This window comes from Pseudophryne corroboree, chromosome 9, assembly GCF_028390025.1.
Source record: "Pseudophryne corroboree isolate aPseCor3 chromosome 9, aPseCor3.hap2, whole genome shotgun sequence".
NCBI lineage: Eukaryota > Metazoa > Chordata > Amphibia > Anura > Myobatrachidae > Pseudophryne > Pseudophryne corroboree.
The window spans coordinates 316762728-316780672 of NC_086452.1; the positions used below are offsets into that span (position 1 = coordinate 316762728).

A 17945-nucleotide genomic window follows, 5' to 3' on the forward strand; every position below is an offset into this window, starting at 1 on the left:
TACAGGAGATCTCGGCCAGGCTGGGAATGGATTCCACGCATAGCAGCGCAAGTCTTGTCCAGTTTGATCCAGGTTGGTCATCCCATTGTTTTGTAACTGTATTTAATTACAGTATCTAAACATTTTAGTTATGTATGAGTATACTATATTATTCAAAAACAGAATAAAAAGTGGGTAACAGCGACGGGGGACGAGTAAGTGGGCAGGGCCAGATTGAGGGCCACTTGGGCCTGGAGCTGAAAATGATCAAAGGCCTATTGTGAGAATCAGTGGAGGTGTGGCTAGTGCTGTGTGGGTGTGGCCAGTGCTGCGTGGGTGCGGCCAGTGTTGTGTGGGTGAGGCCAGTGCTGCGTGGGTGTGGCCAGTGCTGCGTCGGTGTGACTAGTGCTGCGTGGGTGCGGCCAGTGTTGCGTGGGTGCGGCCAGTGTTGTGTGGGTGAGGCCAGTGCTGCGTGGGTGTGGCCAGTGCTGCATCGGTGTGACTAGTGTTGCGTGGGTGAGGCCAGTGTTGCGTGGGTGAGGCCAGTGTTGCATGGGTGAGGCCAGTGGCATGTGTGAGTGTCTCCCTAAATATGTAATAGTATACATTGCAACATTTTGTGAGAAAAATAGAAATATTATTATAATACATATGATTTATGGTCAACCATGCTATCATGATGAGGGGCTATTTTTACAGTATGTGGTAGCCTGGGGCTCTTGTCCCATCTGTCCCAGTGTTATTCTGGCAGCGGGGACTAACTGGCTTAGGAGCAAAACCATGTGCACTGCAGGGGGGGCAGATGTAACATGTGCAGAGAGAGAGAGATTTGGGTGGGGTGTGTTCAATCTGCAATCTAATTTGCAGTGTAAAAATAAAGCAGCCAGTATTTACCCTGCACAGAAACAAAATAACCCACCCACATCTAACTCTCTCTGCACATGTTATATCTGCCTCCCCTGCAGTGCACATGGTTTTGCCCAACTGCTAAAAAAAAGCCTGCTGCGATCAACTTGGAATTACCCCCATAGTCTTGTGCAGTATAAGGTAACATATGTATAATGTATAATTCAAGAACACAGTTTGGATCCTGATCACGGGGGGGGGGCGGGGGGGGGGCACCGGTGGTTTCCCCTGTACCCCTGTGGGCCAGTCCGACCATGTTAATTTATTATACCACCACTGCTATATATATATATATAGATATATGTAGATATATATAGATACTATATATATACCACCACCGCTTAGGTGCCCAAGCACCCTACTGCCTTCACAGTGAGTTTAGAGCCTGATGGTAAATTCCGCACCAGATGCACTACAATGCCCAGCAAACCCTGTATGCTCCAGGCTGCCACTGTATTTACTATTGCTTAACGTCTGCATCGGGTAGGTGGTGTGGCGGGTTCCTGCAGCTGCAGGCGAACTTTAGCGATTTAGGAGCTCCAAATTATATCTTGGTCCCCCAACCTGAAAACATTCTGACGCCCCTGCCTCTTTCAAACGACAGAGCCCCCGCATGTATTTATGCCCACAGAGTGCAATAATTGAACATAAAATGAACCAAATCATATTCAACTTCTGCATTGTAGAAAGATAATATAGCATAATCACAATCAGTAAGGGCAGCAAGCCGTTCCCATGTTATCATACTAGCACCGCCCTGTGGATCTTGTACAGCAGACGACGACAGCAGTGCAAGTGTAACACTGGTCCTCTGGTAGCCGAATGGCATTTTATAAAGCCCTTTCATTTGACCACTGTTCTCTCTTTGCTGACACGCCAAGCTTTGGAATTCAGCAGGGAATGTAAAATTCATTAAATTCATGGCGAGGGGATCACTTAACTCATCGGGATTACGAGAGGACATCTGTTTTGGAGAGCCGGCAAATAACGTGACACAGGTGTTATATGAAAGGGGGAGCAGAGAGTGCTGGGAAAATCTATAAACCCAGCGCCAAGCAGAATAAATTGCCACTTGCTGGTCGGCTATCTGCATCAGAAAAAATAATCCTGCAACTGGAGAGTAGTCGGGCAAAGTGTTTATTAAGATGTCATTTTATATATATATATATATATATATATATATATGAAATTTGGGTGAACTCTGAGCCCTCCCACCAGCGTCACTGAGGTCCCTTCCAGAACGATCCGGCAGAACACACATCTGCAGTCTCCAAACATTTTTGTTATTTTCTATACTCTATACTTACCCATCACACATCACCTCATGATGAAAACCGACCCAATTAGCAACATCACAACATTACCTACAACCAAATATGTATAGCAGTATAGAAGGAAGGCAAAAGGCACACAAGGGTACACGTCACATACTGAGAGGAAAAAAGAGTCGAAAAAGTGAGGCTGTCTCAAAACAGTACAATAGTAAAGGCTATAATAAAACAGGTGATGCTGCGGATAACCTATATTATAAATTCAAGTGCAGATAAAAAATGGAGAGATGAAGGGGAAGAGAGAGATGGAGTAAGTGGGGGAGAGAGAAGGAGGAATAACTGTCTGGGGAGCGCTGAAGAGAGAGAGGAGGAAAGAGAGAGAGAGGGGGGGGTTATTTACTAAGCGTTGGGTTCTGAAACCTCGTAAGGAGCACATGTGTCCTAAAAGGTTTTTACAGTCTCTGGGGTAAATTTACTAAGATGGGAGTTCTAGTTCAGATGGGATATTGCCCATAGCAACCAATCAGATTCTACTTCTCATTTATCTTGCACCTTCTAGAAGATAATACCTGGAATCTGATTGGTTGCTATTGGCAACATCCCATCTTAGATAGAACTCCCATCTTAGTAAATTTACCCCTCTGTGTGCTATCTCTTTCAACCCATTCTGGGTAGGAGATCACACTCTGCTTCGAGTACAAATAAGTGCTAAGTGGCCAGGAATGCAGAATGAGAAGTTCCAAAAGATGTCCTCTTGGAATTTACGCGTCTGCATACCCACAGGGTTGCAGTGCTATACTGAGATGTCCATTTAACTATACCTTTCTTTTTCCATTTGAGCTGCCAGACATGGTCTGATGCATTGATGGATGTGCCCCAGACATAGATGGGCACAGTAGCGTTTTAATTTTCAATAATTTATGTAGCTAATGAGATCCTGTTTTGTTTTCATTTCTTTTCAGTGTGATAATTGGGGCACATGTGAGACCTTCTTCAATACAAATATTGGGACTTATTCAGGGTTGATTGCAAAAGCAAAATCTTTCTCTAATGGGCAAAACCATGTGCACTGCAGGTGGGGCAGATGTAACATGTGCAGAGAGAGTTAGATTTGGGTGGGTTATATTGTTTCTGTGCAGGGTAAATACTGGCTGCTTTATTTTTACACTGCAATTTAGATTTCAGTTTGAACACACCCCACTCAAATCTAACTCTCTCTGCACATGTTACATCTGCCCCCCTGCACTGCACATGGTTTTGCCCATTAGAGAAAGATTTTTCTTTTGCGATCAACCCTGAATTATACTGTATGCAGGGAGAGAAACGCTTTGATCATTAGCGGAAATGTGAGTAGCACTAACAGGCCTCTGTGACTCCAAGAGAGATCCATCTGGCTGCTTAGCCAAATCTCCTTAATGTCCATTTACAGTATGTCCTGTATCTTTGTGCAAGGGCAGAGATGGATTGTACTGTGGGTGGTCGGTGGAACAGACCATTATAGAAAATAACTAGTGATGAACCAAATGTTCAGGTTTAGTGACCAGTGAATACATTCTCAAAAGTTTTAAATGACTTTTTGTGAAATGTGCTAAAATGTCGTACAAACCTCATCTCGAAATGATCCAGTGTAAAGTTTCCAGTCACTATCCAGCCTTGCACCTTTACTACATGGTACCCATTACCCTAATTACTAATGTATTGGGAAACATATCGAATATCAATAGTGATATATACTAGTGATGTGCACCGGAATTTTTTCGGGTTTTGGTTTTGGGTTCGGTTCCGCGGCCGTGTTTTGGATTCGGACGCGTTTTGGCAAAACCTCACCCAAATTTTTTTGTTGGATTCGGGTGTTTTTTTCAAAAAACCCTAAAAAACAGCTTAAATCATAGAATTTGGGGGTAATTTTGATCCCATAGTATTATTAACCTCAATAACCATAATTTCCACTCATTTCCAGTCTATTCTGAACACCTCACACCTCACAATATTATTTTTAGTCCTAAAATTTGCACCGAGGTCGCTGGATGGCTAAGCTAAGCGACACAAGTGGCCGACACAAACACCTGGCCCATCTAGGAGTGGCACTGCAGTGTCAGGCAGGATGGCACTTAAAAAAAATTGTCCCCAAACAGCACATGATGCAAAGAAAAAAAGAGGCGCACCAAGGTCGCTGTGTGACTAAGCTAAGCGACACAAGTGGCCGACACAAACACCTGGCCCATCTAGGAGTGGCACTGCAGTGTCACGCAGGATGGCACTTCAAAAAAAATTGTCCCCAAACAGCACACGATGCAAAGAAAAAAAGAGGCGCAATGAGGTAGCTGTGTGACTAAGATAAGCGACCCAAGTGACCGACACAAACACCTGGCCCATCTAGGAGTGGCACTGCAGTGTCAGACAGGATGGCACTTCAAAAAAATTGTCCCCAAACAGCACATGATGCAAAGAAAAATGAAAGAAAAAAGAGGTGCAAGATGGAATTGTCCTTGGGCCCTCCCACCCACCCTTATGTTGTATAAACAGGACATGCACACTTTAACGAACCCATCATTTCAGCGACAGGGTCTGCCACACGACTGTGACTGAAATGACTGGTTGGTTTGGGCCCCCACCAAAAAAGAAGCAATCAATCTCTCCTTGCACAAACTGGCTCTACAGAGGCAAGATGTCCACCTCATCATCATCGTCCGATTCATCACCCCTTTCACTGTGTGCATCCCCCTCCTCACAGATTATTAATTCATCCCCACTGAAATCCACCATCTCAGGTCCCCGTGCACTTTCTGGAGGCAATTGCTGCTGGTGAATGTCTCCACGGAGGAATTGATTATAATTCATTTTAATGAACATCATCTTCTCCACATTTTCTGGAAGTAACCTCGTACGCCGATTGCTGACAAGGTGAGCGGTGGCACTAAACACTCTTTCGGAGTACACACTGGAGGGAGGGCAACTTAGGTAGAATAAAGCCAGTTTCTGCAAGGGCCTCCAAATTGCCTCTTTTTCCTGCCAGTATACGTACGGACTGTCTGACGTGCCTACTTGGATGCGGTCACTCATATAATCCTCCACCATTCTTTCAATGGTGAGAGAATCATATGCAGTGACAGTAGACGACATGTCAGTAATCGTTGGCAGGTCCTTCAGTCCGGACCAGATGTCAGCACTCGCTCCAGACTGCCCTGCATCACCGCCAGCGGGTGGGCTCGGAATTCTTAGCCTTTTCCTCGCACCCCCAGTTGCGGGAGAATGTGAAGGAGGAGCTGTTGACGGGTCACGTTCCGCTTGACTTGACAATTTTCTCACCAGCAGGTCTTTCAACCCCTGCAGACTTGTGTCTGCCGGAAAGAGAGATACAACGTAGGTTTTTAATCTAGGATCGAGCACGGTGGCCAAAATGTAGTGCTCTGATTTCAACAGATTGACCACCCGTGAATCCTGGTTAAGCGAATGAAGGGCTCCATCCACAAGTCCCACATGCCTAGCGGAATCGCTCTGTTTTAGCTCCTCCTTCAATGTCTCCAGCTTCTTCTGCAAAAGCCTGATGAGCGGAATGACCTGACTCAGGCTGGCAGTGTCTGAACTGACTTCACGTGTGGCAAGTTCAAAGGGTTGCAGAACCTTGCACAACGTTGAAATCATTCTCCACTGCGCTTGAGACAGGTGCATTCCACCTCCTTTGCCTATATCGTGGCCAGATGTATAGGCTTGAATGGCATTTTGCTGCTCCTCCATCCTCTGAAGCATATAGAGGGTTGAATTCCACCTCGTTACCACCTCCTGCTTCAGATGATGGCAGGGCAGGTTCAGGTATTTTTGGTGGTGCTCCAGTCTTCTGTACGCGGTGCCTGAACGCCGAAAGTGGCCCGCAATTCTTCGGGCCACCGACAGCATCTCTTGCACGCCCCTGTCGTTTTTTTAAATAATTCTGCACCACCAAATTCAAGGTATGTGCAAAACATGGGATGTGCAGAAATTTGCCCAGATGTAATGCACACACAATATTGCTGGCGTTGTCCGATGTCACAAATCCCCAGGAGAGTCCAATTGGGGTAAGCCATTCTGCGATTATCTTCCTCAGTTGCCGTAAGAGGTTTTCAGCTGTGTGCGTATTCTGGAAAGCGGTGATACAAAGCGTAGCCTGTCTAGGAACGAGTTGGCGTTTGCGAGATGCTGCTACTGGTGCCGCCGCTGCTGTTCTTGCAGCGGGAGGCAATACATCTACCCAGTGGGCTGTCACAGTCATATAGTCCTGAGTCTGCCCTGCTCCACTTGTCCACATGTCCGTGGTTAAGTGGACATTGGGTACAACTGCATTTTTTAGGACACTGGTGAGTCTTTTTCTGAGGTCTGTGTACATTTTCGGTATCGCCTGCCTAGAGAAATGGAACCTAGATGGTATTTGGTACCGGGGACACAGTACCTCAATCAAGTCTATAGTTGGCTCTGAAGTAACGATGGATACCGGAACCACGTTTCTCACCGCCCAGGCTGCCAAGGCCTCAGTTATCCGCTTTGCAGCAGGATGACTGCTGTGATATTTCATCTTCCTCGCAAAGGACTGTTGGACAGTCAATTGCTTACTGGAAGTAGTACAAGTGGTCTTCCGACTTCCCCTCTGGGATGCCGATCGACTCCCAGCAGCAACAACAGCAGCGCCAGCAGCAGTAGGCGTTACACTCAAGGATGCATCGGAGGAATCCCAGGCAGGAGAGGACTCGTCAGACTTGCCAGTGACATGGCCTGCAGGACTATTGGCTTTCCTGGGTAAGGAGGAAATTGACACTGAGGGAGTTGGTGGTGTGGTTTGCGGGAGCTTGGTTACAAGAGGAAGGGATGTAGTGGTCAGTCAATTGGATCAAGTGGTCAAGTGGTCAGTCAATTGGACTGCTTCCGCTGTCGCCCAAAGTTTTTGAACTTGTCACTGACTTATGATGAATGCGCTGCAGGTGACGTATAAGGGAGGATGTTCCGAGGTGGTTAACGTCCTTACCCCTACTTATTACAGCTTGACAAAGGCAACACACGGCTTGACAGCTGTTGTCCGCATTTGTGTTGAAATAATTCCACACCGAAGAGCTGATTTTTTTGTATTTTGACCAGGCATGTCAATGGCCATATTCCTCCCACAGACAACAGGTGTCTCCCCGGGTGCCTGACTTAAACAAACCACCTCACCATCAGAATCCTCCTTGTCAATTTCCTCCCCAGCGCCAGCAACACCCATATCCTCATCCTGGTGTACTTCAACACTGACATCTTCAATTTGACTATCAGGAACTGGACTGCGGGTGCTCCTTCCAGCACTTGCAGGGGGCGTGCAAATGGTGGAAGGCGCAAGCTCTTCCCGTCCAGTGTTGGGAAGGTCAGGCATCGCAACCGACACAATTGGACTCTCCTTGGGGATTTTTGATTTCGAAGAACGCACAGTTCTTTGCTGTGCTTTTGCCAGCTTAAGTCTTTTCTTTTTTCTAGCGAGAGGATGAGTGCTTCCATCCTCATGTGAAGCTGAACCACTAGCCATGAACATAGGCCAGGGCCTCAGCCGTTCCTTGCCACTCCGTGTCGTAAATGGCATATTGGCAAGTTTACGCTTCTCCTCAGACGCTTTTAATTTTGATTTTTGGGTCATTTTACTGATCTTTTGTGTTTTGGATTTTACATGCTCTGTACTATGACATTGGGCATCGGCCTTGGCAGACGATGTTGATGGCATTTCATCGTCTCGGCCATGACTAGTGGCAGCAGCTTCAGCACGAGGTGGAAGTGGATCTTGATCTTTCCCTATTTTTTTAACCTCCACATTTTTGTTCTCCATATTTTAATGCGCACAACTAAAAGGCACCACAGGTATACAATGTAGATGGATGGATAGTATACTTTATGGATGACGAGTGACGACACAGAGGTAGGTACAGCAGTGGCCTACCGTACTGCTATATACAGTATAATGGACCTGGTGGACACTGTCAGCAGACTGCGTTTATAGTATAAAGAAAAAAAGACACCACAGGTATACAATGTAGAGGGATGGATAGTATACTTATGGACGACGAGTGACGACACAGAGGTAGGTACAGCAGTGGCCTACCGTACTGCTATATACAGTATAATGGACCTGGTGGACACTGTCAGCAGACTGCGTTTATAGTATAAAGAAAAAAAGACACCACAGGTATACAATGTAGATGGATGGATAGTATACTTATGGACGACGAGTGACGACACAGAGGTAGGTACAGCAGTGGCCTACCGTACTGCTATATACAGTATAATGGACCTGGTGGACACTGTCAGCAGACTGCGTTTATAGTATAAAAAAAAAGACACCACAGGTATACAATGTAGATGGATGGATAGTATACTTATGGATGACGAGTGACGACACAGAGGTAGGTACAGCAGTGGCCTACCGTACTGCTATATACAGTATAATGGACCTGGTGGACACTGTCAGCAGACTGCTAAACTAGTACGACTAGTATAAAGAAAAAAAGACACCACAGGTATACAATGTAGATGGATGGATAGTATACTTATGGACGACGAGTGACGACACAGAGGTAGGTACAGCAGTGGCCTACCGTACTGCTATATACAGTATAATGGACCTGGTGGACACTGTCAGCAGACTGCGTTTATAGTATAAAAAAAAAGACACCACAGGTATACAATGTAGATGGATGGATAGTATACTTATGGACGACGAGTGACGACACAGAGGTAGGTACAGCAGTGGCCTACCGTACTGCTATATACAGTATAATGGACCTGGTGGACACTGTCAGCAGACTGCGTTTATAGTATAAAAAAAAAAAGACACCACAGGTATACAATGTAGATGGATGGATAGTATACTTATGGACGACGAGTGACGACACAGAGGTAGGTACAGCAGTGGCCTACCGTACTGCTATATACAGTATAATGGACCTGGTGGACACTGTCAGCAGACTGCGTTTATAGTAGAGATGAGCGGGTTCGGTTTCTCTGAATCCGAACCCGCCCGAACTTCATGTTTTTTTACACGGGTCCGAGCGACTCGGATCTTCCCGCCTTGCTCGGTTAACCCGAGCGCGCCCGAACGTCATCATCACGCTGTCGGATTCTCGCGAGGCTCGGATTCTATCGCGAGACTCGGATTCTATATAAGGAGCCGCGCGTCGCGGCCATTTTCACACGTGCATTGAGATTGATAGGGAGAGGACGTGGCTGGCGTCCTCTCCGTTTAGAAATTAAAATAGATATGAGAGTGAGAGTGAGACACTTCATTTACTTACTGGAGCTTAGGAGGAGTTATACTAGTGACTGATGACCAGTGACCTGACCACCAGTGCAGTTTTATAATTTATTATTATTTAATAATCCGTTCTGTTCTTGTTCTCTGCCTGAAAAAAACGATACACAGTGACTCAGTCACACTCACATACCATATCTGTGCTCAGCCCAGTGTGCTGCATCATCTATGTATAATATCTGACTGTGCTCACACAGCTTAATTGTGGGGGAGACTGGGGAGCAGTTATAGGTTATAGCAGGAGCCAGGAGTACATATTAAACAGTGCACACTTTTGCTGCCAGAGTGCCACTGCCAGTGTGACTGACCACTGACCACTGTGACCAGTGACCTGACCACACTGACCACCAGTATAGTATATTGTGATTGAATGTCTGCCTGAAAAAGTACACTCGTCGTGTGACTTGTGTGGTGTTTTTTTATTCTATAAAAATTAAAAAACTCATTCTGCTGACAGACAGTGTCCACTCCAGCAGGTCCGTCATTATATAATATATACCTGTCCGGCTGCAGTAGTGATATATATATATTTTTTATATCATTATTTATCATCCAGTCTACTAGCAGCAGACACAGTACGGTAGTTCACGGCTGTAGCTACCTCTGTGTCGGCACTCGGCAGTCCATCCATAATTGTATACCACCTACCCGTGGTTTTTTTTTTTTTTCTTCTTTATACATACTACATCTCATTATCATCCAGTCTATATTAGCAGCAGACACAGTACAGTACGGTAGTCCACGGCTGTAGCTACCTCTGTGTCGGCACTCGGCAGTCCATCCATAATTGTATACCACCTACCCGTGGTTTTTTTTTTCTTTCTTCTTTATACATACTACATCTCATTATCATCCAGTCTATATTAGCAGCAGACACAGTACAGTACGGTAGTCCACGGCTGTAGCTACCTCTGTGTCGGCACTCGGCAGTCCATCCATAATTGTATACCACCTACCCGTGGTTTTTTTTTTCTTTCTTCTTTATACATACTACATCTCATTATCAACCAGTCTATATTAGCAGCAGACACAGTACGGTAGTTCACGGCTGTAGCTACCTCTGTGTCGGCACTCGGCAGTCCATCCATAATTGTATACCACCTACCCGTGGTTTTTTTTTTCTTTCTTCTTTATACATACATACTACATCTCATTATCATCCAGTCTATATTAGCAGCAGACACAGTACAGTACGGTAGTCCACGGCTGTAGCTACCTCTGTGTCGGCACTCGGCAGTCCATCCATAATTGTATACCACCTACCCGTGGTTTTTTTTTTCTTTCTTCTTTATACATACTACATCTCATTATCATCCAGTCTATATTAGCAGCAGACACAGTACAGTACGGTAGTCCACGGCTGTAGCTACCTCTGTGTCGGCACTCGGCAGTCCATCCATAATTGTATACCACCTACCCGTGGTTTTTTTTTCTTTCTTCTTTATACATACTACATCTCATTATCAACCAGTCTATATTAGCAGCAGACACAGTACAGTACGGTAGTCCACGGCTGTAGCTACCTCTGTGTCGGCACTCGGCAGTCCATCCATAATTGTATACCACCTACCCGTGGTTTTTTTTTTCTTTCTTCTTTATACATACTACATCTCATTATCATCCAGTCTATATTAGCAGCAGACACAGTACAGTACGGTAGTCCACGGCTGTAGCTACCTCTGTGTCGGCACTCGGCAGTCCATCCATAATTGTATACCACCTACCCGTGGTTTTTTTTTTCTTTCTTCTTTATACATACTACATCTCATTATCATCCAGTCTATATTAGCAGCAGACACAGTACAGTACGGTAGTCCACGGCTGTAGCTACCTCTGTGTCGGCACTCGGCAGTCCATCCATAATTGTATACCACCTACCCGTGGTTTTTTTTTTCTTTCTTCTTTATACATACTACATCTCATTATCAACCAGTCTATATTAGCAGCAGACACAGTACAGTACGGTAGTCCACGGCTGTAGCTACCTCTGTGTCGGCACTCGGCAGTCCATCCATAATTGTATACCACCTACCCGTGGTTTTTTTTTCTTTCTTCTTTATACATACTACATCTCATTATCATCCAGTCTATATTAGCAGCAGACACAGTACAGTACGGTAGTCCACGGCTGTAGCTACCTCTGTGTCGGCACTCGGCAGTCCATCCATAATTGTATACCACCTACCCGTGGTTTTTTTTTTCTTTCTTCTTTATACATACTACATCTCATTATCATCCAGTCTATATTAGCAGCAGACACAGTACAGTACGGTAGTCCTTGGCTGTAGCTACCTCTGTGTCGGCACTCGGCAGTCCATCCATAATTGTATACCACCTACCCGTGTTTTTTTTTTTCTTTCTTCTTTATACATACTACATCTCATTATCAACCAGTCTATATTAGCAGCAGACACAGTACAGTACGGTAGTCCACGGCTGTAGCTACCTCTGTGTCGGCACTCGGCAGTCCATCCATAAGTATACTAGTATCCATCCATCTCCATTGTTTACCTGAGGTGCCTTTTAGTTGTGCCTATTAAAATATGGAGAACAAAAATGTTGAGGTTCCAAAATTAGGGAAAGATCAAGATCCACTTCCACCTCGTGCTGAAGCTGCTGCCACTAGTCATGGCCGAGACGATGAAATGCCAGCAACGTCGTCTGCCAAGGCCGATGCCCAATGTCATAGTACAGAGCATGTCAAATCCAAAACACCAAATATCAGTAAAAAAAGGACTCCGAAACCTAAAATAAAATTGTCGGAGGAGAAGCGTAAACTTGCCAATATGCCATTTACCACACGGAGTGGCAAGGAACGGCTGAGGCCCTGGCCTATGTTCATGGCTAGTGGTTCAGCTTCACATGAGGATGGAAGCACTCAGCCTCTCGCTAAAAAACTGAAAAGACTCAAGCTGGCAAAAGCACCGCAAAGAACTGTGCGTTCTTCGAAATCCCAAATCCACAAGGAGAGTCCAATTGTGTCGGTTGCGATGCCTGACCTTCCCAACACTGGACGTGAAGAGCATGCGCCTTCCACCATTTGCACGCCCCCTGCAAGTGCTGGAAGGAGCACCCGCAGTCCAGTTCCTGATAGTCAGATTGAAGATGTCAGTGTTGAAGTACACCAGGATGAGGAGGATATGGGTGTTGCTGGCGCTGGGGAGGAAATTGACCAGGAGGATTCTGATGGTGAGGTGGTTTAAGTCAGGCACCCGGGGAGACACCTGTTGTCCGTGGGAGGAATATGGCCGTTGACATGCCTGGTGAAAATACCAAAAAAATCAGCTCTTCAGTGTGGAGGTATTTCAACAGAAAAGCGGACAACAGGTGTCAAGCCGTGTGTTGCCTTTGTCAAGCTGTAATAAGTAGGGGTAAGGACGTTAACCACCTCGGAACATCCTCCCTTATACGTCACCTGCAGCGCATTCATAATAAGTCAGTGACAAGTTCAAAAACTTTGGGCGACAGCGGAAGCAGTCCACTGACCAGTAAATCCCTTCCTCTTGTAACCAAGCTCACGCAAACCACCCCACCAACTCCCTCAGTGTCAATTTCCTCCTTCCCCAGGAATGCCAATAGTCCTGCAGGCCATGTCACTGGCAATTCTGACGAGTCCTCTCCTGCCTGGGATTCCTCCGATGCATCCTTGCGTGTAACGCCTACTGCTGCTGGCGCTGCTGTTGTTGCTGCTGGGAGTCGATGGTCATCCCAGAGGGGAAGTCGTAAGCCCACTTGTACTACTTCCAGTAAGCAATTGACTGTCCAACAGTCCTTTGCGAGGAAGATGAAATATCACAGCAGTCATCCTGCTGCAAAGCGGATAACTGAGGCCTTGACAACTATGTTGGTGTTAGACGTGCGTCCGGTATCCGCCGTTAGTTCACAGGGAACTAGACAATTTATTGAGGCAGTGTGCCCCCGTTACCAAATACCATCTAGGTTCCACTTCTCTAGGCAGGCGATACCGAGAATGTACACGGACGTCAGAAAAAGACTCACCAGTGTCCTAAAAAATGCAGTTGTACCCAATGTCCACTTAACCACGGACATGTGGACAAGTGGAGCAGGGCAGGGTCAGGACTATATGACTGTGACAGCCCACTGGGTAGATGTATGGACTCCCGCCGCAAGAACAGCAGCGGCGGCACCAGTAGCAGCATCTCGCAAACGCCAACTCTTTCCTAGGCAGGCTACGCTTTGTATCACCGCTTTCCAGAATACGCACACAGCTGAAAACCTCTTACGGCAACTGAGGAAGATCATCGCGGAATGGCTTACCCCAATTGGACTCTCCTGTGGATTTGTGGCATCGGACAACGCCAGCAATATTGTGTGTGCATTAAATATGGGCAAATTCCAGCACGTCCCATGTTTTGCACATACCTTGAATTTGGTGGTGCAGAATTTTTAAAAAAACGACAGGGGCGTGCAAGAGATGCTGTCGGTGGCCATAAGAATTGCGGGACACTTTCGGCGTACAGGCACCACGTACAGAAGACTGGAGCACCACCAAAAACTACTGAACCTGCCCTGCCATCATCTGAAGCAAGAAGTGGTAACGAGGTGGAATTCAACCCTCTATATGCTTCAGAGGTTGGAGGAGCAGCAAAAGGCCATTCAAGCCTATACAATTGAGCACGATATAGGAGGTGGAATGCACCTGTCTCAAGTGCAGTGGAGAATGATTTCAACGTTGTGCAAGGTTCTGATGCCCTTTGAACTTGCCACACGTGAAGTCAGTTCAGACACTGCCAGCCTGAGTCAGGTCATTCCCCTCATCAGGCTTTTGCAGAAGAAGCTGGAGACATTGAAGGAGGAGCTAACACAAAGCGATTCCGCTAGGCATGTGGGACTTGTGGATGGAGCCCTTAATTCGCTTAACAAGGATTCACGGGTGGTCAATCTGTTGAAATCAGAGCACTACATTTTGGCCACCGTGCTCGATCCTAGATTTAAAGCCTACCTTGGATCTCTCTTTCCGGCAGACACAAGTCTGCTGGGGTTGAAAGACCTGCTGGTGAGAAAATTGTCAAGTCAAGCGGAACGCGACCTGTCAACATCTCCTCCTTCACATTCTCCCGCAACTGGGGGTGCGAGGAAAAGGCACAGAATTCCGAGCTCACCCGCTGGCGGTGATGCAGGGCAGTCTGGAGCGACTGCTGATGCTGACATCTGGTCCGGACTGAAGGACCTGACAACGATTACGGACATGTCGTCTACTGTCACTGCATATGATTCTCTCACCATTGAAAGAATGGTGGAGGATTATATGAGTGACCGCATCCAAGTAGGCACGTCACACAGTCCGTACTTATACTGGCAGGAAAAAGAGGCAATTTGGAGGCCCTTGCACAAACTGGCTTTATTCTACCTAAGTTGCCCTCCCACAAGTGTGTACTCCGAAAGAGTGTTTAGTGCCGCCGCTCACCTTGTCAGCAATCGGCGTACGAGGTTACATCCAGAAAATGTGGAGAAGATGATGTTCATTAAAATGAATTATAATCAATTCCTCCGTGGAGACATTGACCAGCAGCAATTGCCTCCACAAAGTACACAGGGAGCTGAGATGGTGGATTCCAGTGGGGACGAATTGATAATCTGTGAGGAGGGGGATGTACACGGTGATATATCGGAGGATGATGATGAGGTGGACATCTTGCCTCTGTAGAGCCAGTTTGTGCAAGGAGAGATTAATTGCTTCTTTTTTGGTGGGGGTCCAAACCAACCCGTCATTTCAGTCACAGTCGTGTGGCAGACCCGGTCACTGAAATGATGGGTTGGTTAAAGTGTGCATGTCCTGTTTATACAACATAAGGGTGGGTGGGAGGGCCCAAGGACAATTCCATCTTGCACCTCTTTTTTCTTTAATTTTTCTTTGCGTCATGTGCTGTTTGGGGAGGGTTTTTTGGAAGGGACATCCTGCGTGACACTGCAGTGACACTCCTACATGGGCCCGGTGTTTGTGTCGGCCACTAGGGTCGCTTATCTTACTCACACAGCTACCTCATTGCGCCTCTTTTTTTCTTTGCGTCATGTGCTGTTTGGGGAGGGTTTTTTGGAAGGGACATCCTGCGTGACACTGCAGTGACACTCCTAGATGGGCCCGGTGTTTGTGTCGGCCACTAGGGTCGCTTATCTTACTCACACAGCTACCTCATTGCGCCTCTTTTTTTCTTTGCGTCATGTGCTGTTTGGGGAGGGTTTTTTGGAAGGGACATCCTGCGTGACACTGCAGTGACACTCCTAGATGGGCCCGGTGTTTGTGTCGGCCACTAGGGTCGCTTAGCTTAGTCATCCAGCGACCTAGGTGCAAATTTTAGGACTAAAAATAATATTGTGAGGTGTGAGGTATTCAGAATAGACTGAAAATGAGTGTAAATTATGGTTTTTGAGGTTAATAATACTTTGGGATCAAAATGACCCCCAAATTCTATGATTTAAGCTGTTTTTTAGTGTTTTTTGAAAAAAACACCCGAATCCAAAACACACCCGAATCCGACAAAAAAAATTCGGTGAGGTTTTGCCAAAACGCGGTCGAACCCAAAACACGGCCGCGGAACCGAACCCAAAACCAAAACACAAAACCCGAAAAATTTCCGGCGCTCATCTCTAGTTTATAGTATAAAAAAAAAGACACCACAGGTATACAATGTAGATGGATGGATAGTATACTTATGGACGACGAGTGACGACACAGAGGTAGGTACAGCAGTGGCCTACCGTACTGCTATATACAGTATAATGGACCTGGTGGACACTGTCAGCAGACTGCGTTTATAGTATAAAAAAAAGACACCACAGGTATACAATGTAGATGGATGGATAGTATACTTATGGACGACGAGTGACGACACAGAGGTAGGTACAGCAGTGGCCTACCGTACTGCTATATACAGTATAATGGACCTGGTGGACACTGTCAGCAGACTGCGTTTATAGTATAAAAAAAAAGACACCACAGGTATACAATGTAGATGGATGGATAGTATACTTATGGACGACGAGTGACGACACAGAGGTAGGTACAGCAGTGGCCTACCGTACTGCTATATACAGTATAATGGACCTGGTGGACACTGTCAGCAGACTGCGTTTATAGTATAAAAAAAAAGACACCACAGGTATACAATGTAGATGGATGGATAGTATACTTATGGACGACGAGTGACGACACAGAGGTAGGTACAGCAGTGGCCTACCGTACTGCTATATACAGTATAATGGACCTGGTGGACACTGTCAGCAAACTGCGTTTATAGTGTAAAAAAAAAAGACACCACAGGTATACAATGTAGATGGATGGATAGTATACTTATGGACGACGAGTGACGACACAGAGGTAGGTACAGCAGTGGCCTACCGTACGGCTATATACAGTATAATGGACCTGGTGGACACTGTCAGCAGACTGCGTTTATAGTATAAAAAAAAAAGACACCACAGGTATACAATGTAGATGGATGGATAGTATACTTATGGACGACGAGTGACGACACAGAGGTAGGTACAGCAGTGGCCTACCGTACTGCTATATACAGTATAATGGACCTGGTGGACACTGTCAGCAGACTGCGTTTATAGTATAAAAAAAAAAAGACACCACAGGTATACAATGTAGATGGATGGATAGTATACTTATGGACGACGAGTGACGACACAGAGGTAGGTACAGCAGTGGCCTACTGTACTGCTATATACAGTATAATGGACCTGGTGGACACTGTCAGCAGACTGCGTTTATAGTATAAAAAAAAAAGACACCACAGGAGTGTTTTTTCAGGCAGACAAACGTATACTGGTGGTCACTGTCAGCAAAACTGTGCACTGTACTCCTGCTATAGCTGCTCCCCAGTCCCCACAATTAAGCAGTGTGAGCACTCAGCACAGATATATCATGCAGCACACTGAGGACAGATATGGTATGGAGCGTTTTTTTCAGGCAGAGAACGGATAAAAAACTGGTGGTCACTATTCGCAAAACTCTGCACTGTACTCCTCCTAACAGCTGCTCCCCAATCCTCCCCACAATAAGCTAAGCAATCAGATCAACTGTGTAGTATATAACTATATAAACGGAGAGGACGCCAGCCACGTCCTCTCCCTATCAATCTCAATGCACGTGTGAAAATGGCGGCGACGCGCGGCTGCTTATATAGAATCCGAATCTCGCGAGAATCCGACAGCGGGATGATGACGTTCGGGCGTGCTCGGGTTAACCGAGCCATACGGGAGAATCCGAGTATGGCTCGGACCCGTCTAAAAAGGGTGAAGTTCGGGGGGTTCGGTTTCTCGGAAACCGAACCCGCTCATCACTAATATATACTGTAGGCTCTTTATCCATTTAGACAGCTCTAAATGGAGATTACCCATCTGTCTGAAATTACCTGCCTGTTATTAGAAATCTAAAACTTAGAAAACTTTTCAAGTCACTTCGGCGCCCCATACAACGAGGCACCCTAGACTGTTGCCTGGTCCCCTAATTACAACCA

General features: G+C 46.1%; 1 protein-coding gene across 1 annotated transcript in view; it reads left to right on the plus strand.

The window, feature by feature from the left end:
- The window catches only part of LOC134958090 (FRAS1-related extracellular matrix protein 1-like), a 120910-nt gene continuing 102965 nt past the window's right edge, over window positions 1–17945 (plus strand). Inside the window, exon 1 of the mRNA XM_063940448.1 lies at window positions 1–72. The gene's annotated coding sequence lies outside the window, so the exon portion shown is untranslated. The remainder of the gene's footprint in view (window positions 73–17945) is intronic.